The sequence below is a fragment of the Micrasema longulum genome, unplaced genomic scaffold (assembly GCF_059751315.1).
Source record: "Micrasema longulum isolate JH-2025_06_02 unplaced genomic scaffold, ASM5975131v1 h1tg000444l, whole genome shotgun sequence".
Lineage (NCBI taxonomy): Eukaryota > Metazoa > Arthropoda > Insecta > Trichoptera > Brachycentridae > Micrasema > Micrasema longulum.
The window spans coordinates 917,946-927,486 of NW_028277643.1; the positions used below are offsets into that span (position 1 = coordinate 917,946).

At 30.5% G+C, this 9,541-nt stretch overlaps 1 protein-coding gene across 1 annotated transcript in view; it reads right to left on the reverse strand.

Moving 5' to 3' along the window:
• Positions 1–9,217, reverse strand: part of LOC148281520 (uncharacterized) — a 256,896-nt gene extending 247,679 nt beyond the window's left edge. The window contains exon 1 of the mRNA XM_088226604.1: positions 8,522–9,217. The gene's annotated coding sequence lies outside the window, so the exon portion shown is untranslated. The remainder of the gene's footprint in view (positions 1–8,521) is intronic.
• Positions 9,218–9,541: the final 324 nt, after the last annotated feature.

The following is a 9,541-nucleotide window of genomic DNA, read 5'->3' on the forward strand; positions in this document are numbered from 1 at the left end:
ATTATATATTACTTTTCATTGTTTGTAAACTAAAGAAAAATAAAATAAAATACGAAATAAAACTAATAATATAAAATTACACAATCTAAAATATGTGCACTCAAACATACACACGTTGAATCAACGTATTGTTATCTTTAATGCACTATAAACAATCATTATATTTCTAGGGTTAAGGATGTTTTAATCTTGTATCTAATAAAGCTTATGACAGTTAAAATAGACTCTAATATTCAAGAAAAGTTATAACAATTTAACCAAAATGCATCATTTTAAGTACCTTCCCAAAAACATTTCATAATAATTCTTTTGTTGAAAATTAAAAAAAATAAATTAATTAATTATCAAGAACGTAAATTCGTTATTTATGTAAACGGGAGTCAATTACAAACAAGCTTCTGATATCACTGCGACTTGTGTAGATCAATTGTAAAGTAAATTAATTCTTGCTCTCCAGCTCCTCGCCCAAGAGTCGGGCTACTGAATGGGGTGCGAGAGCTCCCATAATTATCTATTGCTAAATATCCTTCTTCAAATCTGAGTACTCAAAGTAACGGGTTATTTGGTAGGGGGCAAAAAATAAACCTAAGAAAAAAACGTCTATAATGCGTTGTAGTTATTTTTAAAGGTAATAACGTTTATTTCTAGCAACATTATCATAACATGGGGATATTTAAGGCGAAGTTGAAGGTCTGAGATATATTTTTATTGGAGAGACCTGATTTTGACTCTAGCGCTCTCATATTGTATAAATCCTATAAAAAATCATACGTTTTGTGTAAGTCAGCTAATATTAAAAATATTTGCGTATTATAAAAACATAATATCAAACATTCACCATATTTCTGTACCTTAAAAGATACAATGCAGGAGTTAAATTTTTTCTGTTTTAAAATTGTTATTTAAGAATGCAAAAGTTGTCAAGTTTTGTTATAAATAACATTTTTAAAGTTAAAACAAAAGTCCACTCAACTTTAATGCAAAAAAATGTTTTTCTAGTGTGGATTTTTACTATCAAAGTAATCATTATTTTTCATTGACAGTTTTGCATAGATTAAAATCGTATTTGGTTTAAAAGTAATCGTGTTTTAGAAATTGCATAATTGCAAAATTTAGTTTCCTGAACATTTCGTTCAATGCGACTCCTGTGGTTTATCTTTTTAGATACGGACTTTTGTCTGCCTGAGTTTCTATCTTATAAAATGAAATAAAATAAAACTAAGGAAAGCGAATGACAAAATAAATCTCGGTTCGTTTTAGCTCTCTGGCGCGACCGCGGTGCTCCTTATACTAGCGAATTAGACTTTATAAACAAGTTGAAAAATTTGCGCGTTAAGTTTTCCGACCGGTTTCCGTCAGAGGCGATGTGAAGTGTAAAAGTTTGTTCGAGAACTTTCCCGCGGGTCGAGCGTGCTGGAAAATTATTAGCTAAGAGGGAAATTCTTTAAGCGCGTAGGGAAATTATTGAACAAGGATTTTTCGCGTCACAGCTTATTTTTCATATTTATTATTTCTTTATATTTGTAATATTAAAAGGATGTCAGTATGAAATTTAAAAATTTCGTTTAAACATATACTTTAAACATTCCATAAACACTGTATGGCACAACACTAAATGGCTTCAACACTGTATATTGTTAACCAACGATGCCTATTAGGCGAAGAAAGAGCTAATTGATTCAATAAATACGTGGACATGAACCAAGTATTTCAATTTACAACTTACTTGAAAATATAAGTTTACCTAATTACAATGGAATTCCATCAATAATGGAAAAAAAAACATATTTTCAATATTTTTTAACTTCAAATTACTTGTATTATAAGAAATATTTATAATTATATTTTCTCTATTACAACATTCAAAATGCGTTTTTTTTTGTATAGGTGGCAAGTATTAAACTAATAATACAAAAATGTGTAAACTGATAACCCTTAGAAAGGGTGGTTTTTACCGGGCCGTACTCACTGGCTTTTTTGGTCATAATAATTTGTGCTAAAATGTGTTTTTCTTGAACTTGGATGTTTTGTACTAAAATTAATCATTGTATTAGGGTGTTTTAGCATGATTTGTTGCAAAATAAACCCACTTGGAAACTGTGGACAATTTGCTATCGTTTATCGTAGGGATTTTAAATTATTTTTTTATAAAACTTATGTTTCAAAGAGCTTGAAGATATTTTGTTTGCTGGCAAAAATAACACACAGGCTTTGTCACTGTATTTAAATACTACCTACGTATATTTAGGTAGAAACTTACAAAATACTTAATCGAAAAATACGAACAAAAAAAGGGATAATATACAAAAAAAAACCTCTATAGTTTTTTATCCTCAAACATCAATTTGACCTTATTTTAAAATTGTAATGAATGGACTTTTTATTAATAAAATTGCAATATGTCGGGTTCGATTTATAAATTGAATTACACCAATTTTAAATCATTAAATGCACAATTTTTATGCGAAAAATATTTTAATCAATATATTTATTGAAATTACAAATACTGACCTATTTGCAGTCATTATTTTATTGTTCATTATATGTATGGCATTACTTATTATATGATGATTATAATGTATTTCTTGTGCTCAAATGTATAATAAAAAATAGGTAATTAGATTAATTACATAATTTGCCTGCGTGCATCAGTATAAATATTGATGAGTATAAATATTATTGGCGACGATAATAATGTTGGGAGATTTTTTAAGAGCTAAGCAACTATTAATTTAAATAAAACAAGAAAATATTTGTTGGATTGAGCTTGTTTTTATTGCGATTAAAAAATTTAAAAAAACACGTTTATTTTTTTAAAATATATCAGACAAATGGCTTCCGTGAATAACAGTTGCGTAGCGAATAAGGAACATCAGCGCTACTACGGGGAATTGGATACAATAAATGTTTTCTTGCGCGCGGTAAAAATTGGTGCATTAAATCGTACTGTAAAGTTTCCTGGAATTGTAGGAAAAAAAAAGTAAAAAATATTTAAATAAAAACGAACTGCTAGTTATGAAAGATTTCCGGTTTGCTTGCCGGGAATGGACTAATTAGCAGAGCTGATCAAGAATAAGTGTAAGAGAACCTCTGACGTCAAACGCGGAGTTATTAAAGAAATGAAAAACTGTAAAAATCATAGCGCTGATAAAATAGAAAAAAAAAATTCTTGGCTTAGTTTAATAGTCTATTAACAAATAAAATTAAGAAATTAAAAACCACTGAACTGCCTCATTGTCTGTCCAATTTTCGGCCACTTTTTCCAACAAATCAGGCATTATTAAAAAAAAAGTTAATGTTATATTGGCTTTTAATGTTTCAAAGTTGATGAATTGTTTCCGAAGATCATGCACTTAACGTACTCTCATAGGAAATTATCCAACGGCGTCAAATCAGAAGATTGTGGGGGAAGATTAAGGGGACCATTTCTGTAAGTAATGCTGTTGCCAAATTTGTCACTCCAGTAAATTCATGGTTTCTGAAAGAGCCCTATACATTTGGCGAACTGAACACTTACGTTTTAAAGGATTTTTCCACAATTCTCGAGCGTTATTTGAGCGTAAGGTGTTTCATTTTTAAATTAAGAATTATTACATAGCACGTATGTCAAAAAAACTGAGAGCATTATTTCGACGAGACACTTTTACCATTTGCAAGTTCTTTCGACAAACTTAAGTAATATATTTAATATTTTAAACGGTTAGTAAATATCAAGTGTTATTAATTTGATATTATATGTAAAGCACAATTCAAACTTTTCGGTCTAGTTTTATTAAATCTTTTTTGACCTCTCAAAAACTATCGCCTAAGCTGTCATTTACAATCTTAAATACCTGCCATATTTATTTATTTATTTAACACCAAATATAAATAAACAATTTATATACGTATGAGAGCGGGCATATTGCTTTAAGGTAATTTCTTCCTAATTACCTGAACTGTTCAGTTTTTGAAAATTAAAAATTTATGAATATATTTTAGGTAATCATACAGTCTTATTATTTTATACAAAAATTAACTAAAAATTTACACTGTATTATGAAGAGAGAAGAGAAGAGGGATAAGAAGGAAAGAAGAAGGAGAAAGAAACAAATCGAACGAAGTGATATTTTTATCTGGATTTAAATGTTAATAAAGAAGGGACGACTCTTAACAGTAATGAGTAGATTATTCCACAATCGAGCATCTACTACTGTAAAAGAGGAGGCAAGAACATTAGAGTGGTGAATGGGTGAGTGGGTATTAAAAGGATTCTCTCGTCACTAGAGCGAAGAGATAGTCCATGTTGTAATAGAGTTTGGAAGAGCTCTATAAACAGGCGAAGTGGGATTATTCAAAATATTGAGTAGAAGTTATAGAATGTGAATGTTTATTCTATGCCTGATACTGAGCCAGTATAGTTGCGTGCGGTTTTTGGTTATGTCGTCAAATTTGTGAATATTAAAGATAAAAACGTATACAAATATTCTGCAATCGTTACAACTTATCAAGCAATTCAAAGTTAGCAGCTGGATAACATACATCTGCATAATGAAGAGTTGAAGAAGTAAGCTCTAGACTAATATTTGCTCAATTTTGATTGGCAAAAAATTCCGCAATCTTTTGCCATAGCTGCTTAGACGAAAGTGATCCATCAATCTGTGGTTAGGATTGAATCATTTTTACTGATGATGGTCAGTCAAAATGAGTTTATCTTAACCACGAAGTTTTTTTTAGTTTATATTAAAGAGTTACGAAAACGTACGATACCTACCCACATACAAATGATTTCATCCAGATAATCTTCTGTTTAAACATTTTGGATCTCATGCTAAGATATTATTGTTGATATGAAATGAAAGTACAGACTGTTGATAATTTAAAATATTTGAAAATTCAACTAAATCTACAATGAAAGATGATTTTGTGTTTTGTATCAAAATCGTGTGTGTGAATTTCGATTGTCGGCCTTGTGGTGTAATGGTCAGCGCGTTAGCCTGTTAATGTGATCGTCCTATTATGGATGTTGTCAATAATCGTAATTATTGAGGATTCAATATTGATCCTAAATTTAGTTGGGGTGTTCATAAGGTGTTCGTGGTGTAATGGTCAGTGCGTTTACCTACCATGCAAGAGGTATCGGTTTTGATTCTCGACATGGTTGAGATGAAATATTTATTTTAAAAGTTTTCACACTAGAATATTTCATAGTCCCTGGACTGGTAACTAAAGCGTAAGACTGATCATCTTACCTTCATGTAACAAAAATGATCGAGAAATGCTGCGATTGGTGTACCAATGCAGTGCCCTATGCACCATTAGGTGCAGAAAGGGAATGATGATGTTGATGATGAATTTGAATAAATCTCCATTGTGATAAAACTGTAGAGATTTATCAAGAAATATCTACGAAAAACATTAATAAATCTTAACATTGTTTGAAAACGTAAAACCACAATAATATTTTGTTATTTCATGTATGTGACGTGACGCAAACGTATTAGAATTTTTTTTAGAAAATTTCTATTCTTTGAGGTATTTTACATTAAAATATTCTACATTATACTCTTTAAAGACGAGTCAGATTTTTTTAGTTCTAATTACATACCTGTATTTCTATTTACACATTTATGTAAGTATTCTTTATAAAAAAAAACATAATCATCAATTTTCTTTTCACATCCAGTAGTGCATTAACAAACTAAGTGTCACATATTTTAATATGGTAGTTTATAATAAGGCTTAAATATTTTATTGTCTTTGCACGGAAGCGTTTTTTTAAATATTTTAATTTTTCTGATAAAAAATATCAAAGTAGTGTAGGTGTGTTTTTTACATTTTTGATTTTATTTTATAGATTTGAATTCAATTTTTATAATAACTTTTAAAAAATTATTTTATTGATATATTATGTATTACTTAACCGAATAAAATCGTATCTGAAAAAATCGTGAGGGAATTTGAATAGTTAAGTTGATAAACTTACTATCTTTTTAGTATGTCCATATTGTCGTGATCGTAGAACAACGATGGATGTGTGAAAAATGCAACGTTGACTTTTTTATATTTGATCTTGAAATGGTTTTATAAAGGCTTTTATTCCAGGTTTGAAAAAATATATATGCATAACTAACCCGTGTATCAAAGTATATGGTATGGTATCTATGGTATAGTGGTCTGGGGAGGTTGCGCGGCGTCTATCATGAACCCCCTAATAAATGTACAAAAATGCATTCTTAGAGTAATGCTTCGATGTCCTCCAACTTTTTTATCTGAGACATTGTTCCAATGAATGAAGGGACTAAATATTCGACAATTTATTAAAAAAGTGTCATTGACACATTTCTGGTCATGTGGCTACAAGAGGAGATCCCAGCAGAATGCTCGTACGAGGTTTCCCTGTAATTTGAATTTTGTAACACCAAAAACACGTTTTGCTCAGAGAAATTTCTCTTTTCTGGCCCCAAGATTATCAACATCCTGGATGAACATATTAAGTTATCCAAAACGAAGGCTATTTTTAAGAGAAGTTTACAAGTGTGGGGTTTGTATAACCATTGCAGGAGACTGCTGCGAGACATTGAGTAGATTTATAAATGGTACTATTAAGCATGTTGTCTGGATGCTTATTGAAATTTATATTTATTTATGTTATATTTTTTATTTGTAGTGTTATTAATAATGTGCATGCTTCCACTTTCTATTTTGTTATATCCCAACTTAACACGGGGCTCTTGGCCTCATAGAGTTAGGAATACGTTTTTTTTTTTTTGTAATATGTGTCTTTATATAAATAAATAAAATAAAATATAAATATACTTTTGCACTTATCGAGTTGTGAAAATAGTGTCAACTATTCATTTAAACCCCTTTAATGTAAAGTTAAAAGAAATCACAGGCGTCTTTGTTCGGCGATCATGGCAATATCCTTAATGACAGTTACTGGGTTGCACCATATATAAAAAAATAATAGAAATTACAACAGTAATGAAAAATATTTATGAAAAGGAGATATGGAAGTCTAGATTGATTTCAAAAGAGAGGGAAAACATTTTTCAGAAAGGCATATGGAAGTCTAGGCATTAACAGGGCTTATGACCTGTCATTGGCTAGTTTATGTGGTCAATTTACACACTGTGTAACATTCATCATTCTGCTTATGTTTAAACATCCACATTTCCTCTACTGTTCCATCGGTTGACTATTGTGAAGTAAAGGAGCTGAAATCTTTTTTATTAGGGTGAGGTTCATCCGTCTGAACCAAATCACCTGCTAGTCAACGCCTGAAAACAATTTTCCAATTTTCTATACTTCTTCTTTTACCAGGTAGTTAATTCAAAAATGTTTGAGTATGTCCAAATGCTTGCAGACTGGCTGGATTTCCTTCCTAGGGAGTTATTCATATTTAATTTTTTTGCAACAGAGAGGGAAAACATTTTTGAGAAGGTCGTAAGCCTTGTAAATGCCTAGACTTTCACATTCTCGTCTCAAAAATATTTTCCCTCTCTGTTTCAATAAATTTAAATATGAATTACTCCCTGGGGAGGAAATCCAGCCAGTCTGCAAGCATTTGGACATACTCAAACACTGATGGAAGTCTAGGCAACTTTATAAGTTACGATATGTCATAAGCCGGTTCAAATTATTACTTTAGATAGTGTGTGATAATTGCCATATTTTTATCTTTGTTCAGCATCCATACAACTTAGATTTTTTCATCAGCTGATTTTTGGAAAATACAAATATATAATTAAAAGTATGCGCTCGTTAATATACAAACATCTTTATAACAATTCGCCTTTATCGTTATTATAAATATTCAGCAAGCATAGACGTATTTTCAGTAAAGTTGAGTATAAACTTTTCAAATGCTTTCCCAAGTTTGTGAATTGAAAAATCTTACAGCAACAACATCTTAAGCCCCGCCTACATGCGCCAAGATATTGCGCGTCACTGCTAACACGTTGCAAAAATGTTGCATGAAGTTTTGAAACATGCAATAATCACAACAAATATAAACATTGGAATATTCTTGTCTAAGGTATTAAAAACTGGTAACATATTGTCAGATAGAAATGATTTTTTAATGATATAAATTTTCACGTGCATAAACACGTATTTTCATTAATTTTAAGTAGAATTATAATATTTTATATCAACTGTCCTTACTCAATAAATTAATCATGATATTTTTATGTTTTAGGTACCTATACAAAAAAAAAAAAAAATTGAAGGAGTAAAAATAATGCGTTGCCAAGTAAAGTTCAATCTAAAAAAAATGTTTTTAATCCATTTCGTGATTTTTTTAAGACATTGAAATATTTGTAGGTGTGATAAAATATTATTGATTTAGGTTAATTTTAAATGATTGGCGTTCATATGTATTTTAGAACATATTTCCAAGGGCTTTTAGGAAAATCTCATTTTGGAAAAAGCGTACAAAAATATTTATTTTATAATTTTCAATGTTATTTTTCATGTATATTGTCATTTATATGAGCGTATTGTATTGGAAAAACAATTTTTAAAAAATATTGCTTACAATGTATCAGGTCTATTTTGGAAAGACTTCAGAATCTTCTCCCTTCAATAAAGCTGCTTGGTAATTCCAAGAATCTCTTCACAATATTAGAACTCCAGAATGTTCTCCGCTCCGAGAATTACCGTCGAGGTAATTAGCGCGAATGTCAAATACTAATTAAAATTAGTAGTCATTAACATCATACAACTCTAGCCACTGCGTCACTCAAGTTTTACTCTCGATTCATCACAAGCACTAAATACTTTACTTACTTTTATTACTTTAAAACTCGTGACAGTTCATTTCTACTCAAAAAATCCTTCTTGAAACACTAAACAAAGGTTATTCATACAACAATAAACACTCAAATATTTTTTTTATTGTTCAAGGTTGAATTCTTTCACAGTCACTTGTAATTCACAGTCTTAATTCTAAATCCTACTTGATATTTAATAATGAATCACTCACAATTGTCAAGGAACTGATGCACTTAATAAATTAATGTCAATTTGACAAAAGCGATAAATAATAATTCTCAATTAAACATATATTATTTTCTCATAAAACCGAATAAATGTTTCCATAACTTTTCAAATTCAAAAGCGGTGTTTCGATTCGCGCGTTTTTCCCAGTTGACGTTTGTTACGTATATTTTTTTCAAATGCTACCGGAGCTGTCGCGCACACGTGCCAAATGCCGGGAAGACCGACAACGACTGAAATGCCACTGGAGGCGGCGATAGGAATTAGCAGCCTTCGGGCCTGCTTGACGACAGTAGAATAGAGAAGAATACAAGTCGTCACATGGCGTGCGAGGGAGATAACCGTCTTTCGGAGGCGTACCTCGGTGAGTGGAAACAATGATACTCGAACTCTGATTTAAAAAAGATTCAAATAAGAAAATTACAAGAACCTTAATGAAACTTCTAGAAACGAACGCTTTTTTTATTGTTTCATAAATTGATTTGTTAAAACGATGTTTATTCAAGTGCGGTATTTTGTCGCATTCTTCTTTATTATATGTAAAGTCTGTCGGAAAAGT